Below are 20,891 nucleotides of genomic sequence, written 5' to 3' on the forward strand. Positions count from 1 at the left end.
ATAAGTGGTAGGGTGGGATCTCAAGTCCAGGACTGGCTGCAGAGCCTCTACCCTTTACTGTCATTTTTATCTCTATTGCCGTAGTTGTGGGGAACTATTTTCTAAATAAGATCTCTAAATGTTAATGCCTCCCCCACAACACAGAGAACATAAGCAATTTATCTACAGCTCATTTATAGTTTTTAGAATCTATGGCATTAATGTTGCTTTAACAAAATGTAGGTGGCAAATTGAACATGTGGCTCAATGGCAACCTGTACTTCTTAGACATGTGTATTTAAATGATTTAACAGGTGGAATTCATCGGCTAAAAGTGAAAGGGTGAACCAGGATCCCCAGACTCCCTTTCTCAGCCTAATTTGCTAATTCTTTTTGAGTTAAACATTTGAAAGCAAGCTAAAGGATAGAATTAGCAAGTTTGGGAGTAGGGTTAAGAAACCAGGGACACCGTTGTGCTATCATGAAACAAAAGTAACTGGACTGGCGGTCAGCAAGCTTATATTTGAATCCCAGCAAGCTTATATTTGAATCCCAGCTTCATTAATTGTTAGTTGTGTGGCACTGGGAAATCATTTAGCTTCTCTGGGCACCTGTATTAGTCTGAGTTCTCCATAGATACAGAACCAACAGAATGGGGGTGTGTGTGTATGTGTGCATGTGCAAAGTGACTTACTGTAAGGAGTTGGCTCCCACAGTTACAGAAGATGAGAAGTCCCAAGATCTCCAGTGAGCAAGCTGGAGATCCAGCCAGGAGGATTAATGGTATGGTTCTAGTCTGAGTTCAGGCCTGAAAACCAGGAAAGCCAATGGTGTAAGTTCCAGTTCAACTCCAGGAAAAGACCAATGTTCCAGCTCAAAGACCATCACACAGAGAGAGTGAATTCTCTCTTACTAAGCCTTTTTGTTCAATGCAGGTCATCAGTGGGTTGGATAAGACCCACCTGTATTGGAGAGGGCAATCTGTTTTACCCAGCCTACTGATTCATATGTTAATCTCATCCAGAAGCACTCTCACACACATCCAGAATCATGTTTGAACAAATATCTGGGCACCCCACGGCCTGGTCAAGTTGACACATAAAATTAATTATTACAGCGTCTGACAAGGCACAAGGGTATAATGGGGAAGGGTCAACGCTTAAATCACAGCTCTGTCCCTTTCTGGTGTGCACGACTCTGCATCTCAGTTTTCTCATCTGTAAAATGGAGATCAAAATAATACCTCTTAGAGTTGTTAAAAAGAATGAATGTTCTGAAGACAAATGGAAACATTTTGCATGCTTGCTGTGCTGTGCACTGTGAGATGTACTGGGGATATAGCTGTGAATAAAAACAGACCAAGTCCTTCCTCTCAAGGCATTTACATTCCAGTGAAGAGAGAGAGAGGGGCCATAAATAAATGTATAATATGGGAGGTGTAAGAGGTAAGAGGAAAAGTACAGCTGAGTTGATACAGGTAAAGCATTCAGAACAGTGCCTGTCACAAGGTAAATGTTTAAAAAACATTAGTAGTTAGTGTTAGCCTTCTTATCATCATCGTCCTCTTTATCGGTGGAATGGGGATGGCCCCAGCTTCATGTCAGCCTCACAAAGTAAATGCAGATATCAGGAATGATTTTAATAGTAATTACAGATGGTTTTTTTACATATATATGAATTTTTTTATGATGAATATATGTTACTTTTGTACCAAAAAAAAAAAAGGAAGGTAACTTCCCTAAGAAACTACATTGATAGTAAATGTTAACAGGGCTGTGATCGAAGAAGTGGAAAAGTGAAAGGCAAAAACAGAAAAATGGTGACACAAAGGTTAGAGGGAACATTCAAAATAAAATGTGCCTTCATTGGCCCAGTAAAGAGGTCATATAAAACGAGTTTAAAGTGTTAAGCCCGTCCCACTACCAAAATCTCAAAAGGTTATGCAGTATTTAATAGAAAAACCATGATTTGCCCTTTATTACTATTTCTTTACTTTCTCTAGGTTTTACAGCATTACACTCAGCATTTTACAAAACAAGGAGTTGACCACTCTCAGTCAGCTAATTCTAATCAAGATTAACACAGATATCATGATAAATCCATGTGAAATTGATTGTTAATTGTGTGTAATTGATTATCACACTCTCTCTGCATCAGCAGCACACACAGCTAGCCAGAGTCAAGAGGTAATCTATCCTCAAGTTCCATTAGATCAGGAGGAAAAGGACTGAGGAAATGAAGATTTATCCAACCCTTTACCATGAGGGCAAGCACATTATCCCATTTATTTCCCGCAGCAGCACTGTGAGGCAGGTATACCTAATCTCAGGCTTACATGTGGGAACTGGGGCTTGGAATAATTAGCTCAGGATCATACAGACAGTAAATGACTGATCCAAAATCTAAACCCACTTCTGTTCCCAAGGCCCATCAGTTCCTCATTGGGCAGCTGCCTTAGAGAAGGATGTGCAGAGGAGGTGGTAGAAGGAGGGGTAAACCTGAGCTAAAGAGTCAGTAAAACTCTCACACTGCATTCTATGTTGGATACTTGTAAAAACATGAGCTTTCTAGACTGTTATATGGGTTACAGAATGAGCAAACCCAAATGACTTTGTGTAATCGGCTTTCATATTAGGATATGAAGCCAGGTGTGGTGATTCACGTCTGTAATCCCAGCATTTTGAGAGGCTGAGCTGGGAGGATCAGTTGAGCCCAGTTCAAGACCAGCCTGGGCAACATGGCAAAACCCTGTCTCTCCCAAAAAATTAATAAATTTAGCCGGGTGTGGTGATGTGTGCCTATAGTCCCAGCTGCACAGGAGGCTGAGGTGAGCAGATAACCTGAGTCCAGGAGGTCAAGACTGCAATGAGCCATGATTGCGCTACTGTACTCCAGCCTGGGTGACAGAGTAAGATCCAGTCTCAAAAAAAGAAAAAGAAAAAAAAATTAGGATATGTTCATTTTGGGTGCAGCCTTTCATTTAGCTTTAGTGTTCTAATGTAAAACTTCCTGTTCAGTGTGCATATGAAACATAGTGGTTACTTCTGAGGATCCACGTCTTGCTCCATTCGGCTTTGTTTTCTTCCTAATGAGTGCTAACTCCGATATGCCTGTATTAGTCCATTTTCACGCTGCAATGAAGAAATACGTGAGACTGGGTGATTTATAAAGAAAAGAGGTTTAATTGACTCAGTTCCCCAAGGTTGGGAGGTCTCAGGGAACTTACAGTCATGGCAGAAGGCACCTCTTCATAGGGTAGCAGGAGAGAGAATGAGTGCCAAGTGAAGGGGCAGCTCTTCTAAAACCACCAGGTCTCCTGAGAATGAACTCACTATCATGAGAACAGCATGGGGGAAACCACCCCCATGATTCAGTTATCTCCACCTGGTCCCGCTCTTGACACGTGGGGATTATTACAATTCAAGGTGAGATTTGTGTGGGGACACAGCCAAACCGTATCAATGACTAACAAATGTAAATGGAGGATGGAAGCTGTCCTGGTACAAACCCAGAGGTGGGCTGAGTAACTTTCACAGGAGCGGTTTAAAAAACAGAGTTGATGTGAGCACAGAATCTAGCCTGGCCTTTACGTATCTTTGAAGCCCTTGTCTCTTTAAAACGTTTAAATAAAAAATAAAAGATAATTATTTTTTAGAGGGAATGAAAAGATGCTCTTTATTATTTCAAGCCCTTCCTTGAAAACAGCCTCCGAGGACTGTGGAGGGAAACTTTGTTGGATGGTTTTGTGAGCCTCCCACAGACCAGGAGCTAATACATCCTTCTATAAAGAAGAAACATGCCCAAGGCAAGGTTGAAAAGTCATTCCGAGAGCCCAAGATACTTGCCACCTCATATCGGAAGATTTTTCTGTGAGCCTCAAAGAGGTTTTTGACCTTGAGAAGGGAGGAGTGGGAGTTACGTATTTATTTTAGCTCAAGGGCATTTTAAGAATTTGAAATATATATTTCTGTAGTGAAAATGAAAATTCATTCCTTTGAGACAGACTACAGAGGCCTGGGTCTCAAAACACTGAACAAAGGGAAATAAGGAGTAGGAATATGTAAAACTCTCCCAAACTGAAAATATCTTTGGAATACCACATTCTCCATGATGCCTCCTGGAAAACTTTTTAAAAAACACTCTATTTAGGGACCTTGGGCTGACAAAGGATTTCCGTACCTCCTTCCCCTGGCTTTGATTGCTAGACACTTCAGTGGAAAGAAAGAGGGATTGGGGTCATGTGACTCTCTGTGAGCAACTTCTGAATTCTAATCTTGGCCTTGACACACACTGACTTTGGAGACTAGATTAGCTAATTTAACCTGGCTTTGTTTTTCTGCCAGAATGATCGGGATTAATAAAATGAGCAATTCAAGGATCTTTGAGAAGAACTGTTTGATAAGAACTTTATATGTAGACATCTTTGAGGGCATTCTGCTGATCAGTGATGCCACCTGCTTCCTACCTCCTGCTTATAGTTTCATTTTCTTTCTGATATTTAAGAATTAGTTATGATTAATGTTTATATACCACAAGTAAGGCTGTCTTTTTTTAAAAAAAAAGTGAGCCATATGAACCCCAATGTAATTATTTAGCTTAGAAATGAGAACGTGTTAGAAAGTATAGTTTAGTGAAAAAAAAATTCTAAAGAATATTTTATATCCAGAATCCTTCTCAATGAAGTATTTTGTCCAAATTACTATATTCTGAAATACAGTATTATAATTTTTAAGTAATTAGAATGCTTTAATGACAGACATCGTTAGCCGTTTTTAATACTAAATATATATGATACTTGCCAAAATAAATTAGAAGCATCTTTCTTGGATTTTACTGTTTGAAATTGGACCAGAAATGTTGACCAGTAGAAATGTAAAAAATTATGTAAAGGAAATCAAACTCTAAATCAGTTGTTATCAGATGATCCAATTCAACATATCTTAACTCACTGGCATAGTTTTCTAACATGATTATGTGAATTTGATCCTGCCATAGTTTGATAGCATTTGGGGACCGAAATGGACCTTTAGAAATGTTCAAATTTAGAGCCAGGTGCAGTGGCTCATGCTTGTAATCCCAGCACTTTTGGAGGCCAAGGCAGGCAGATCACGTAAGGTCAGGAGTTCAAGACCAGCCTAGCCAACATGGTGAAACCCCATCTCTACAAAAATACAAAAATTAGCCAGGTGTGGTGATGCGCGCCTGTAATCCCAGCTACTTGGAACGCTGAGTCGCTTGAACCCAAGAGGAGGAGGTTGTGGTGAGCAAAGATCGCACCACCGCACTCCAGCCTGGGGGTCAGAGCAAGACTCCATCTCAAAAAAAAAAAAAAAGAAATGTTCAAATTAACCTCCTCATTTTGGAAGAATATCCAGAAGACTCAGAGAGATTAAGTGATTCACTAACGTCCCAGAGCTAACTCATGGCCAGGTTGGAACTGAAACCCGGGTTTTATTTTAATTCAGATTAGCAAGTAGGTTCTTATGAGGTGTGTGCTGCCATGCTAGGAGCTTCAGGTGAGACAGTACCAGTTCAGGAGGCTTTCAGTCTAGCAGATGTGCTAAAGTTAGGACATAATAACAGCTAACCTTTGTGCCAGGCACTATTCCAAGCACTTTACGTAATTAGTTCTTTATATTTTCCCAACAACCATGGGAGGTAGTTGAGGCAGAGAGATGTAAAGTACCTTGCCCAAGGTCACACAGCTAGGAAGTCTCAGACAAGGCAGACTATGCGCTTAGCCCACATGCTGTACTCCCTTTTTACTGGTGAATATAGTGTGGGTACATAACACAGACTATTATGTACCCACAGATAGGTTCAGGCAGAGGGCTTTGGAGATCCAAAGAGAGGGGTCCAAGTTGAGGACTGAGAAAATTGCAGAGAGGAAAAGGTCTAAAAATGGACTTGAGAGGATAGCCGGGATTTCAGTAAGAGGAGAGATGAAACGGGGGAAAGGCATCTGAGGAAAAGGAGCAGTGAGAGCCAAGGCACAGAGTTGGGAAAAAGCACAAGGTACATTCATAGAATCTCCCTCTGGAGCCCTATCTAAGGAAAGAGGGAAAATCAGAAGTTGAATGATTTCAGAACAGCTACTAAAACGAGATTGCAAAGAACATAGGCAGCAAAAAAAATGGTTAGATATCAAGTCAAAAGCAGTTTGCAAACTCAAAAAGCTCTCTTGCACAGATTAACAAAGGCCTCTTATTTCTCTCTTTTTTTTTTCTATTGTTCCAATAAAAGGAGTGAGGTGTATTGAATTTGAGGCATAGAATATACGTGTCAATTTCGGAACCATTTTTCGTTAAAAGAAAAGGATTCCATAGCAGCCTTTCCATTTTAGTTGATGCTGCAATTCTAAAGGTGTGGGTCTTTAATGATTTCAAGATTCTGAAGTATCTTGGGTCCTCAGTGTAAATATTTCATATACTAAACCTTGTAATATAGAGGTCTAATACACACATGTAATGTTGAAGCCATGTGAAACATTTCCCTAAGAACTAAATATTTAAAGTTGCAGGTGACTTTGAAATTCTAGTAAATTTGGTGGCCTTTCATTATGCATGTGCTTTCCCCTTCAACACTGCCAACTACTTGAAACTTTTCCTTTGCCACCAAAGGCTATTGCTTAGCTCCTGCTGCCACTGTGGCCCTGGTTAATATCTATTCCACGTGCAAACTCTTGGATATTTCTTTCAGTAGATTAAACTTGTATTTCAGTGCCTCTGAAGACATTGTATGAAAACTGCTTTTGAAATAAGAACTTTCTGAATGACCTTCTCTATCACCGACTTTCTCTGTTGACTTATTGGGCATGATTAAGTCTCTTTGCAGCTCAGTTGCTTTGACCCATAAAACAAAGACCATCCCTCGGCTCCCCGGCCTCTCAGATGTGTGAGAATAAACAAGTGAGCACTGGATAGGCTATACCTATTGTGGGCTGAACAGATTTTCTTAGTTTGTTCCGGCTGCTATAACAAAATACCACAAACTGGGTGGCTTATAAACAACAGAAATTTATTTTGCAGTTCTAAAGCTGGGACATCTAAGATCAAGGCAGCAGCAGATTCAGTATCTGGTGAAACCCCTTTGTGGCTCATAGACGATACCTTCTTGCTGTGCCCTCACATGGTTGAAGGAACAAGAGGTCTCTCTCATGCCTCTTTTATAAGTGTACTAGTTGCATTTATGAGTGCTCTGCTCCCATGACTGATCACCCTGGTTATGTCCCCCCAATCTCGTCATCACCTTGGGGAGTTAGGATTTCAACATATGACGTTGTGGTGGACACAAACGTTCAGACCGTAGCAGATGTGATAGAAGAGTGGAGTACTTTATTACTTGTATTGCATTCATGAAGCATTCACTGTGTACCAGTGATCACTGCAAGGGCTTGACATGTATTCATTTATTCATTTATTTATTTTTTGTATTCATTTTTCCAACCTTACAGGTAATAGTCTTATTCCCAGTTTAGTGGTGAGTAAACCCAGGAACATGGTATAAGACAAAACTAGTATTTGAACCCAAGCATTCTGATTCCTGGGATGAACCATTAGAGCTGTTCAGAAATGGAATGGGCTCTCTTTTAGGACAGTGCTCCTCTCTTCTTTCCGGGTTGCTGCCAGCAGGTACGGAGAGAGGAGCTATGACTTTAAGGTCTTAGAATTTGTGGAATGCAGTTACTCCCCATATGTCCGAAATCTCAGAATTTGTGTCGTGTCTCTAAATCAGATAAATGGAAAGTACTAAAAGCATTGTTGCTTCTGCTCTGAAATTGTTATAGGATTATTTTTATTGCATCCAAGTCTTAAACACTGAATGGCTGGGGATGGGTTCTTTCTACAAATATGTAAGTCCTGAGCATGGCCGAGTAACACACAGCCCTGTGATCAGGGAGCTAGACTGGTGAGATATGTCCATGAACAGTGTTTGGCACCAGACTAGATAGAGATCTCTGCGGCCCTGGGCAAGCATGGAACCACTCAGGAGACTTCCTGAAGGAGCAGACACCTGAATTTAGTGATAAAGGATGGATGGGAAAAGCGTTCCAAAAAGAGGAGAGTGTGTGAGGGAAAGCACAGATGTGTGAAACATTGCCTCTGCAGGGAACTCCGTACACGCTAATATTGCAAGAGTGTTAGCAAATCACTGATGTAAAAATAAATGAAGCAGGCAGGGGGCGGTGGCTCACGCCTGTAATCCCAGCACTTTGGAAGACCAAGGCAGGCAGATCACTTGAGGTCAGGAGTTCGAGACCAGCCTGGCCAACATGGTGAAACCCCGTCTCTACTAAAAATACAAAAATTAGCCAGGCGTGGTGGCGTGTGCATGTAATCCCAGCTACTAGGGAGGCTGAGGCAGGAGAATCACCTGAACCCAGGAGGTAGAGGTTACAGTGAACTGAGATCTTGCCACTGCACTCCATCCTGGGCAATAGAGCAAGACTCCATCTCAAAAAATAAATAAATGAATAAATAAATAAATAAATAAGCAAAGCATTAAACTGAGATTTATTAAAATCCCATTTCCTTACCATTCTCTCTTTACCCCACTACAATGAGTACTCAAGAGAAAAGAAAGGAAAAGAATCTTTTGCTAAATTAGAATTTATTGGATAAAATAGCATTTATTTCATGTTGAAATCTCATAATTGTGAAGTGGGCAGATACTGTAGTATAACACCAAATTGATAATTATGTTTATAAAAAATTATGAACTAATGAACTAGCATAAATCAATAAAGAAGAAAACATAATTGGATTTCTAGCAATAGAACATTAATTAAGTCAAATAAGACAAGGCCTATTTGTTGTACATAGTAGAGGGATTGAGAAACTTTTGCTGAATATGAATGTTAATCAAGAGTTCCTTAGAGATAAACAAAACCAATAACCCCACCTATGACTCAAAGACTTAAAGTAGAACCTGCCTCCAATAACTGCTGGAAAGAGCAAGTGCAGATTAAGATTTATAAGTACACTTTACTTTCCTTACAAATAGAAACATTTTCTTTTTAATAAGGCATAAAACAATTTATCTTCTTTAGGGTAAGTTGATCCTTTTTCATTAGTTTTATTAAAGTACCAAAATCTTATGAAACTAATTGTAATTTATGTTAACATTTAAAAATCATGGCTAAATTTAACATTTTGAAAAAGATGACTAATGCCCTGATTTAACTTAAATGTAACCATCAAAAATAGAAGCATGTAGCGTATCTGTAAGTATGTCAGCCCACACCTACCAAATAGCTCCTGGGTTTTCCTCCTTAATGAGCACTTGATGATTGATCAATAATCAGTTTGGGAGCTAATTAAAGTCACTAGAGTAATAGATATCCCTGTATAAGGTTCATCAATTTAACAGTGTGCTAGACAGACTATAGGGGCATTGTTCATTTCTAGATATAATTTCTGTTCAGCAAAGCAGATGAGTTATGGCCTCGGAGCCCATGGAGAATTCCAGGAGGAATCTTACATCCCTGGCATAGCACAGTGGACTCCTTGCTGTCTCAAGTCAACAGAACCAGAAGGAGATAATTAGTATAATTTGTTGTTACACTGGCTTTTTCTTTTGGTTAAAATTTATCTGCCAGCTGGGCACGGTGGCTCATGCCTGTAATCCCAGCACTTTGGGAGGCCAAGGTGGGTGCATCACTTGAGGTCAGGAGTCCAAGACCAACCTGGCCAACATGGTGAAATCCTGTCTCTACTAAAAATACAAAAATTAGCTGGGTGTGGTGGCAGACACCTGTAATCCCAGCTACTTGGGAGGTTGAGTCAGGAGAATCACTGGAGCCTGGGAGGAGGAGGTTGCAGTGAGCCGAGATCATACCACTGCACTCCAGCCTGAGCGACAGAGCAAGACTCTGTCTCAAAAAAAAAAAAAAAAAAAAAAAATTAGCTGCCATCTACCCTGACACTGAGAAGTATGTTATATGTTTCCCCAAATAATAAATTCTTACAGAATTTAGTTATTATGAGATAAAAATTTGAAATCATGGATTCAATATCAATAGAATTTTAGAGTTAGAAAAGATCCGAGAGGACACATAAACGAACCACCTCCTTTGTAGGAGTTGCATAAACCTTGCCCTAGAGTCACACGGTCTCTGCATGGGAGACTGAAGGCTCCAACAGAAAATAAAAACTGGAATAACAGTAAGGACACTGTTTTCATATACTACTCCTAAATGTCATCCTACACTATTTCCTCTGAGCTTCAGATATTCTCCTTTTAAAGGATATATTAAAATTCTGTTGAAAGGAAGCCTTCTGCACGCAGAAGTTATGCGATCAATTTTTCCTTCTGTGATCACGCCTCTACTTTGTACTTTGTCTTTCATCCCACACTTTTCAAAGTGCCTGAGGTATAAAGTTAGATTTGATTGTTTCCCTAATTTTGATCCTATAGAGAGACCTCATGTTGTCATGTTGTCGTCTTTAACAGATGAGGGTCAGAAAGGCTGAGGTTACAGAGTTATTTTGCAGCAAAGCCAGGACCAAAATCCAGGTTCATTGTTCATAGACCTTTCCATTAAAAATGCTACTCTCTAAATTTACTAGGGGCAAAATCTCAATATGCTATGGTGTTGCAGGACTTTTCCTTAGTTCAACTAAAGACAGGGTTCTTTGTCCCATGGCCATAAAAATTTAGGCTCACAGACAATTTGAATGGTGAGTAAGACAGGGTTTTATTTGTTGAAAAGGAAGAAAAGGGGGAAACAGAACTCTCCCTGGGACAGTGTCCCATGCTCCAGTGCTTCTCCCACTGGAAGACTGAATCTCAGGTTCTACACAGGAAGAGGAGGGACCAGCTCCTTCCCACTGCAAAGGGCCTAAACTTCCCGAGGCTACACCCCATGGGCAGGCCAGTTGGCGTTTCTCCAGTGACCGCCTCCCACCTGGCTGTGTCAATGGCAGTATGAGATACTTCCATTTTTTTACAAATAGTTAAAAACTCTGCCTCATCAGTCAGATCTCTGGGCTGAGAGAGATCCTGAGTTTGCCCCACCATTGGATTGCTTTGTGGGTCAGAAGAGAACTGGTTTATCCAGCAGCCAGGCATGGAGCAGGCCTGGCTGCTCCTGACCAGAGCCACGGACCTAGCTCTGCACATAAGTCACCCACTCCTGCCCCCGGCAACCGACAACAAGCCCTCACAGTCACTTTCTAAATTCTGGATGACGTGATTTCCTATTACAAACAAGTGACATGAGCTTTCAAAGCAAAAAAAAAAAAAAAAAAAAATCTGCCTCATGTTTCTTCACTTGTTATTGATCTTGAGCACATTTCAAACATTTCTTTAGCCTGTCTATGAATTTTCTGCTGCATTATTTGACCCATCTAAATGTATGAGTATCAGTGCTTTTACTTTTTAGCAATGTACATATTTTCATATAATATTAATGTTATTTTTGCATCAAACATTTTATATACATTACCTTTTTTAGTTATTTTTTATCATTATACAAAGTATGCATAGAGTGAAACATCACACTGTACCCCATAAATATGTACAATTTTTTGTGTCAATTACAAATAAAAATATTTTTTAAATCCCCAAAAAAGAAAAAAAAATGCTACTCTGTATTACTCCTGAAACAAAAGTATTAACACTACAGTGAACAGAAGCTGATTATTTCTGTGATTTTTCTTAGCTTTATTGCCTCCCTTTGCATATGTGTTCTCTATTTTTCCCTTTATTTTACTTAGTCTCTGCATCTCGTTTGCCCTGTCATTTGGTTACTTGGCAGTCCCTAGCCAGCAGAGTACAGAGTCCCAGACAGTGCCTTTTGTTCAAAGCATTTGTTTGGATTATAAATATAATTTGATGATAAATTCAGACTGTTATGCTGATTTCATTTCAATGGAGTCACAATGTATCTCAAATTTCCTTTGATAAACTTGCCATAAAGACCATATCTCATGCTATTTAATTGTTCACCTTGGTCTATTTGCTCATTCTAAAGAGTTTTGTGGCCAGGTGTGGTGGCTCATGCCTGTAATCCCAGCACTTTGGGAGGCTGTGGTGGGGACGGATCACCTGAAGTCAGGAGTTAAGACCAGCCTGGTCAACATGGTGAAACCCCATCTCTACTAAAAATACAAAAATTAGCCCAGCATGGTGGCGAATGCCTGTTATCCCAGCTACTCTGAAGGCTGAGGCAGGAGAATCGCTTGAACCCGGGAGGTGGAGGTTGCAAGGAGCCGAGATCATACCACTGCACTCCAGCCTGGTGACAGAGTGAGACTCTGTCTCAATAAATAAATAAATAAAGAGCTTTGCTAAAATTCTTAACATATTCACTGATATGGTTTGGCTCTGTATCCCCACCCAAATCTCATGTTGAATTGTAATACCCAGTGTTGGAGGTGGGACCTGGTGGGAGGTTATTGGATCATGGGGGTGGTTTCTGATGGTTTAGCACCATCCTGCTCGTGCTGTCTCATGATAGAGTTCTCACAAGATCTGGTTGTTTAAAAGTGTGTAGCACCTCCCCCTTTGCCCTCTTCCTCCTTTTCTGGACACGTAAGACATGCCTGCTTCCCCTTCACCTTCCACCATGATTGTAAGTTTCCTGAAGCCTCCCCAGCCATGCTTCCTATACAGCCTGCAGAACTGTGAGTCAATTAATCCTTTCTCTTTATAAATTACTCAGTCTCAGGTGGTTCTCTATAGCAGGGCAAAAGCAGAGTAGTATATAAATGGAAATATTGCTGATTTTCTTCCTTTTACCTCTATTAGAAACAACAATCCCTCCAATCATGGAAAAATTATGACCTGTTATTAAAATGAATTATTTAATGGCGTTCTTTTCAAATATCAATAGCTGACATTTATTGTGCACTTATATGTCAGCCTCTTTCTTCTGTGCTCTTCATATGTGTTAACACATTTTATCCTCCCCACCACCTTAGGCAGTGAGTAATATTGTAATTCTGATTTTACAGTAAGGAAATTGAGGCACAGAAAGGTTAGGTTACTTGCCAAAGATCTCACAGCAAGTAAGGGCAGAGGCAGGATTTGAACCCAGGCAGTCTGTCTCATGAGTCTGAGCTCTTAACCATGAGTATGCTACTACTCAAACTGAATTGTCCTATAAATGCTACTTTGCAAGTGTAATTGAAGTTTTGTAAACTTTGCTTTCACTGATTTATGAAGAGCCACATTGGCCCAGGGAGAGAAGGTGGGTTTGTGAAAGTTTATCATTGTAACAGTGCTGCTGGCCACTCATGACCTCAGGGATCAGCAACCCTTTCAGCCCCGATGCTGGGAACAAGAAAAAAAAAAAAAAAAAACTTTCTGGTTTCACTTGCAGGCCTTAAGTGGGAGATGGGGGATGGGATGGGAACTGAGAAACAGAGACATCCATTGTAGATATATGTTAAGGGCTGGCTTCTCATGCCTTTATATCCTTTATATAAATGAAATATATTATCCATTTTTTTTCTCTCCCTAAATGGGCTTCCAGACTTAAATATAAGCTGATTACAAAGAAGCCTGGGAATTTTTCTCTACCTAATTCTCACTCAGCCTACCCTGAAGTCCAGTAACTGCCCCTCTCCCATGTCTGCATATATCCACTTCCTATTTGTAGTGCAGTAAGAGTAGGCTGGCCTTTGTGTCACCCCTGCTGGGGAGAGATTATGTCTTTCATCTCTAGTCTCAAGGCCTAGCACAGTGTCTGGTATTCAGACACTCAGTAACTGTTTGGTGGATGAATAAATAAAATCAGTATACATTGCACCTGAAACCTGGGCTAATGTCTACCTGATTTTAGAGTAACGGTCAGCATACATTGAAAAAGGTGCTAATTATAAGAGGTGTGTGTAGACAGGCCGAAAGCATTTTCAAAGTGTGAATTCAGAAGTGTTTTATAAACGTGTAAGTGTCTTTGCATTCGCCTCCAAGGCCATCCTCACTGATATATTGTTTTAGTTTTTATGAGGTTTGGGCTAGCCCAGTTCTCAACATGAAATAGCAAAAAGGCATCTGTTGGTCTGCTTTTATTGTACCTCAGTTCTCTCTGCTGCTTTGCCTTTCGGAGACTGGCCTGTACCTATCTGCTTAGAGCCTGGATATGAAGGCCCAAAGCCTGCACTGTTACTTCTACATCATACCTTAGACACTGTCAAGAATCATAACTACCCACCGTGCTGTGTGCTTACATTCTGTCATTTCATCCCCATTTTACCTCGAAGGAACTGGAGCTCAGGGACATTAGGAAACTTGCCCACTTAAGAATTGATGGCACTGGAACTCACATCCAGGTCTTCCTGGTTCCAGAATCTGTGTTCATCAGCAGGTTTGGCCAGGTGTACTAAAGAGCAAGAAGACTGGAGATTGCAGATGTAAAGATCATGGCACACAGTGTCCTGAGTGCTCTTTTTGAGGGAATTCCTGCCCACTACCACTGTCTCAAGCCGCCAGAGAGCGTGCCCAAAGAGAGGCCATAACCTGGAGGGAGGTACTGTGGCTGTGTTAGGTTCCTGGGGTTCAGCTGAAGGTGGCCCTGGTGGCTTTCCCCAAGCACCTGAGAGTTTCTTGGGAAACAATGGGCGTGGGCCTCCAAGGCTGTGGTACTACCGCAGTGGTTTGGTTAGTCTGGCACTTGCAGAAATTCAGCTACAGTTAGAGTCCTCTTATGTATTGATTGTAGAAAATAGATCTTTATCTTAGGTAGTTGATAAGAAACGCAAAGAATGTAGTTTCTCAGAAGAGCTTTTAGTGATTAATGGATTTAGTGAAGCAGCAGGCTATATAGAGTTAGGAAATATTGTCACTAACATACTGTTTTTCATCTCCCTTCCCTGCCAAACCACCACATCATTTCTTTTCTGAGAGGCCCTAAATTCCAACACTAACCATATTTCACAAATGACTTAGAACTATTTGTCATCCCATTAGTCCAATCCCAGGTATTTATTGCTGGTGCTATTTTGGAAGCCGAGAATAGAAAAGAACAATGCCAGGCGCATTGTAGATGTTTAATAAATATTTGTTAAGTGAATAAGTGGATGGACAAGCTTACTATAAAATGGGTTCTTACCCTTCATTTGATTCTCACCTATTTTACTCATACTATATATGAGACAGTTTTAAGAATCTGAAGGTACATAAACATGACTGGTAACCTGGCTCTTCTTACAGGACAGTCCACAATCTGGGTGGTACACAGAGATCTGTGACATATAGCTAAAGTGCTGTGTGTTGAAGACTCTGAATGAAGAGCTGTCTTGAAAGACAATACTTGTCTTGGCAGTCAGAAGAATAAGATCCCTCTGGCTGAGAAGCCAGGGAACACTTAGCCATAGGTGAGATTTAAGCTTGCCATGGAGAATGGGTCAAATGTCAAAAGGAGAAGGTGCTGGGGTACAGCAGCTCAGGGACTTGCTTGGGAGAAGCTGCAGAGGCAGGAACATATAAATTCTGGGGAGGGAGCCGTAAGTGACTGACTCAGAGTGGTACACAAATTGCTGCTTGGATGGGTGTTGGGACCAGTCTGATAGCATTGAACTCCATGGTAGAGGGAATCATGTCAAGTTTAAGAAAAGGTCAAAGAGAATGGTAACAGGGAAAAGGCCCTATAACTGTCATCGTGGATTCTTTTTCTTATTGTCCATTCCCTCTTCCTCCACACTGAATGAAGTCACCCCAAGCCATCCTGCGTATCTCCACCATATTATTACTAAGACACTGCTTTGACCATACTGTCTGCAACACTGTGGATTCACCAACACCTATAGAACACATTATGCCCTTCTTAGTGGGGGTTTCAAGACTCTTTGGCCCATGCCAACTTGTCTAGTCTTATCCTTCAGCTTGTTACCCAACCATCTACTTTCCAAGTTCTTCCCTGGACCCCTTCTCTGCCATCTTGGTCTGCTCATGCCCACCTCACCTGTGCACTTTCCCACATCCCTGCCTTATTAGAACTTTGCTTGTACCATCTTTCTAGCCTGGATGCCCTCCCTTCATCTGTGCCCATCAGAATATCGAAGGCGCATTTTTTAGTCTCCAAAATTTTAAACTCTTAGAAGATGGAAACCAAGTATTTCTTTTCACACCCATCAGTGGGTTATGGGTGGTAAGCACCAAGCACATGTTGAATACATAAATATCTTTCATCCCCTCTTTTCCTCTATTCCTACATATAACTAAGAGTGACTGTATCCCTTAGATAAAGAGGCCTTCCAATTGTATGATACTTTAGACTTTCCAAAGGTTATGGCATAGCAGTCCAAAACACCTCATCTGAAGCCAGGCTGTTTGGGTTCCCACCTTTGCTCTACCAGCTGTGTGACCTTGGACAAGTTACATAACCTCTCTATGCCTCAGTTTTTTCATCAACATAAAGGGAAGAATAAAGGTACTTGTTTCATAAGAGTTTCTAGAAGGATTAAATATGTTATTTGTAAAATGCTGAAAACTATGTCTAGCACATAGTGAGCATTATATAATGCTTGCTAAAGTAAATTATACATATATATGTACATATCTGTATATATTGTATACATAGATATATATAGTAAATACTCAATAAAATTTAAATTTAAAAAAACGCACACACAGAGACACACAATTTGGCATCCATGACGACCTTGTAAAGTAATCAGAGGCATTAAATAACTTCCCCATACCTAGTAATTGTAGATCCATTCCTGGGATCCATGTCTTCTAACTTTTGAGCCAGTAGTCAAAAAGTAGAAACTATAGCATTAATCTATTGATCTTCTCCAACACATATAGTTTTCAGATATATAGTGATTTCTTAACACGAAGTAATAAATTTGCTACAGGTATTTTTATTATTTTGATTTAAACTATAAGAGTGGTGTCAGATACATGATATAGGCATGTCAATAAGAAAAAAAATATTAACTTCTGTGCAAGTTATCCTACAGGATATCCCAATCTCCTAAGGAAATTCATGATGTGGGTCATTTTCTACTTGACTGTTTTTTCAGCAGTTGAGGAAAAATGGAGCAAGAAAGATAAATTAGGTGTATTGAATGGAGAATTATGCATGAAGTTTCAGTAGAGAAGAATTCAAACAGGAAAATATGCTATGGGAGTACATTTACATGGCTATATGCCTGTCAGGTCATTTGGTATGCAAAGGCTTGTGTTTGCATTAAGCTGGTGGAGAAGCTGTTATTTTCTTTGCAGTACGTATTAAAAATGCACCTGTAAAAAATAAAAGCTTTCCTTTACTTCTCTGAAAAAGAAAGAGAACTGTCTGTTATTTTAAATACAAAATACATTTGACTTCTGTCAACAGCTTACATTTTAAATAATGCAGTTTGTACCTGCATTCATTATCTGCAATTAGAGTTCTCGAAAAAGCTTTTAGCGTTTATCCCCCCAACTTTTAAAATTCATTCATTGTAACTGTTAACATTTTAGTGAATAGTGGAAACCCTAAGTCAAATTGGAAAACTCAACAAAGAAATTTGCTTTCTGGAAATTACCACTGAACTAAGTAGAGAATACTCAGCTATTGTGCTGAACCACATTATGATGAGATACACTCTTTTCTTTCCAGCGTTAGGTCAAACTCAAATGTTTTCCTTTTAACCCACACTAGTCAGTAAGCAACACCCTGCTGGCAGTCAGCGCAGTATCCTTTCTCTTAGGCTTAGTTTGTGCAAACTATCTGTTTATACTAGTCCTCAGTGTCCAAGTCAAGCAAGAGTCAGAAGTTCAGATTTTTTCTTTGCGATAATATATTTAAAAGAAATGTTTCTCAGATACTTGGGGTGGCCTGAGGTGCCTTTTCATCCAAGTGTAATGAGAGTCACATGTTCTCATTTCCTCACTCCTATTAGCAAGAATACAGACAGCTGAGCAACGTATGCGTGTGTGTGTGTGTGTGTGTGTACACCATCTCATTTTAAGATATAACTGGAACCAAGACCCAAATATAATAGTATGTGGGTTTGCTTCAGGCAGGGAATAACAGAGCCAAGCCTAGAAAGAAATGCAAGGTGTGTGTAGATTCGTTGACCTTTTGCTGTTTGCCCAGCTGCAGGGTGACTCCCTTTTCATTTCCCAGCTGCTCAGCTGCTTCCTACTGCTATTTTATTTTGCTTTTTTAGCTGGAGTAGCCAACCAAACTTCTCCCAGACAGGTTCAATAATTACTAAAAACAGACAACTTTCCAATTACACATGGCTCAGAAAAAGCTGCCAGTGCTTTATAGTTTAGCCCTTACTTTGTTCTGGCTCTGTAATGCCTTTGACATGATTTACCAGCTTACATTTTTAAGGAAAGCCATCATCAGATTTTATGAAAATAAGCAGAGGTTCTTCGTTAACCCCATGTTTTGCTCTTCAAAATAGTCATCTTGAGAACATGTGTTAAGTTGAACCATAAGAAAATGCTGATTTTCCACCTTTTTAATAACCTACAGAAACAGCAATTTCATATGGATTAACCTAAATAAATATATTTATTCCAGTGATGCTTCCAGGTCTCAAACTATTTAAAAACTCATCTCTTGAAATGAGAAAAATCAAATTCATTACTTGAAAACATTGCATTATTCTCAGCTTCTTAGACCTTGGTTATAAAATTGGCTCTGAGTAACATGGTTATTTGCATATGAAATGACGTCTGTCTTCTGGGGATGAGAATTTGACATCATTTATAAGAAAGTACTGCCACGAATGCTTAGCACTGGGTGCCGAGTTTGGGTGTGCTCCTTGATACATCCTTTGCATTGGAGTCATCACACCTTACATGTGTTGTTTGTTTTAAGGAGCATAATTGTGCTCAAAATACACAGGTTTTCGAATTCACCCGGATGTCTGACTTATGAAAGCATACTGAAATTATATTGGAAAAATTATGATTTTCAGATAAAATCTGTGACTCTGAAATCTGTGACTGTTACTCTCCTGTACCTAAGAGTACAGAGATTACATACCAATTTATAGATACTATTATAAAAATAATGAATAGATTGTTTATTATTTAAGAAAATATTTATTAAGCACATATGTTGTCTGAAATACTTTCAGAAATAACACAATAGATCAGTTTATTTTAATTAGCTGACTATAAAATTGGCAATATATTACTAAGTCTCAAAAATGTGCATATTCTCTAACACTGCAATTCTATTTCTGAAAATTTGTCCTAGGAAATATGACACAATTTTGTACACAAACATTTTTTGTAATAATAATATAGCCAAAATGTGTAATAATTGAGGATTCATTCTATAAATTTTAATACATTATGAAATTGTTATGTTCTATATATTCCTAAATTTATTAAAATTCAAATTACATGTATCATTTCTAAGAGAAGAAATTAGATATACATCAAAGGTTTTTAACACAACTTTATAAAGCAAATAGTTGAAATATCCTAAAGTTTTTAACAATGGGGAATTAAGTTATGGCACAATCATATAGACAAATACTATGTAGCACTTAAAATTATGTTTAGAAGAATATTTAATGATAGAGGAAAGTGTGCTGATATATAAGTGGCAAAGGACATTGCAATCTAAAAATTACAAATATAGGATGATCTCAGTTTTTTAAAGAGAGAAATCATATATGGCATTTTATTTTATTTATTTGTTTGTTTTTATTTTATTTTATTTTTTTGAGGCAAGGTCTCACTCTGTCACCCAGGCTGGAGTGCAGTGGCACAATCTCAGCTCACTGCCACCTCCACCTCCCGGACTCAACCAATCCCCTCGCCCCAGCCTCCCAAGTAGCTGGTTCTAGAGGTGCATGCCACCAGGCCCAGCTAATTTTTTTATATTTGTAGAGGCAGGGTCCTGCTGTGTTGCTCAGGCGGGTCTCAAACTCTTAGTTAGGCTCAAGCAGTCCTCCCACCTTGGCCTCCCAAAATGTGCTGGGATTACAAGCGTGAAGCCACCATGCCCTGCCCTTAGTTTTAACTACCATCCCCTCACTACAGTAGCCAGCCATAGATGGCATTTTTAAAGGAAGAAATGTGTGTATGTGTGTGTATGTGTGTGTGTGTGTGTGTTTTCATAGAGAAAAGGCTGGAAGGCTTTATACTAAAATCTTGTCAGTGGTTATTTTTGATTGCTTTTTATTTTATTTTATATTATTATTATTATTATTATTATTATTATTATTATTTGAGATGGAGTCTCACTTTGTCACCCAGGCTGGAGTACAGTGGCACAATCTCAGCTCACTCCAACTCCACCTCCCAGATTCAAGTGATTCTCCTGCCTCAGCCTCCCGAGTAGCTGGATTACAGGTGTGCCACCACACTTGGCTAACTTTTTGTATTTTTAGTAGAGACAGGATTTCACCATGTTGGCCAGGCTAGTCTCAAACTCCTGACCTCAAGTGATCTGTCTGCCTCGGCCTCCCAAAGTGCTGGGATTACAGGCATGAGCCAGCACACCCGGCCTATTTTTTTGTTTTGTTTTGTTTTTGTTTGTTTGTTTTTTTAAGAAAATTAATGTTTTCTACATTGAACATAAAGTATTACTTTGTGGTCAGAAAAACAATGTTTTTTCAACTAAAATTATGTATGAACCTTAATATTTACATTTTTTACTTCGACAAATAGATTTTATGCAATAAAATTCCTTTAATAAAGACTATACTAATTTGGGTTTGGGTTGGGCTAAAATCGATCCATGAATAAATGGTTTATTCTGCAGATTAATAATGTAGAGGAGATTTTACAGAAATACTTTTAAGCTTAAGATAACTTTTCAAGTACATTGAAAAGTATGCATAAGACTCCGTAAATCATTTTTTCATCAAATCCTGTCCTCTAAGTGCCTTTGTCTGGCAGATGAATTTGTATATTTCTGTGTGCTTTATGTAGAAGCAGTAGTCCATAATTCACTTACTTTACTGACAATCTGACTTTTCCCCTCTGCCATTTGGAAGGTGGTATGT

General features: G+C 39.4%; 1 protein-coding gene across 2 annotated transcripts in view; it reads left to right on the plus strand.

The window, feature by feature from the left end:
* Positions 1 to 20,891, plus strand: part of SRGAP1 (SLIT-ROBO Rho GTPase activating protein 1) — a 318,022-nt gene that overhangs the window by 198,466 nt on the left and 98,665 nt on the right. The window lies entirely within an intron of this gene.

Source organism: Pongo abelii, chromosome 10 (assembly GCF_028885655.2).
Source record: "Pongo abelii isolate AG06213 chromosome 10, NHGRI_mPonAbe1-v2.0_pri, whole genome shotgun sequence".
Taxonomy (NCBI): Eukaryota; Metazoa; Chordata; class Mammalia; order Primates; family Hominidae; genus Pongo; species Pongo abelii.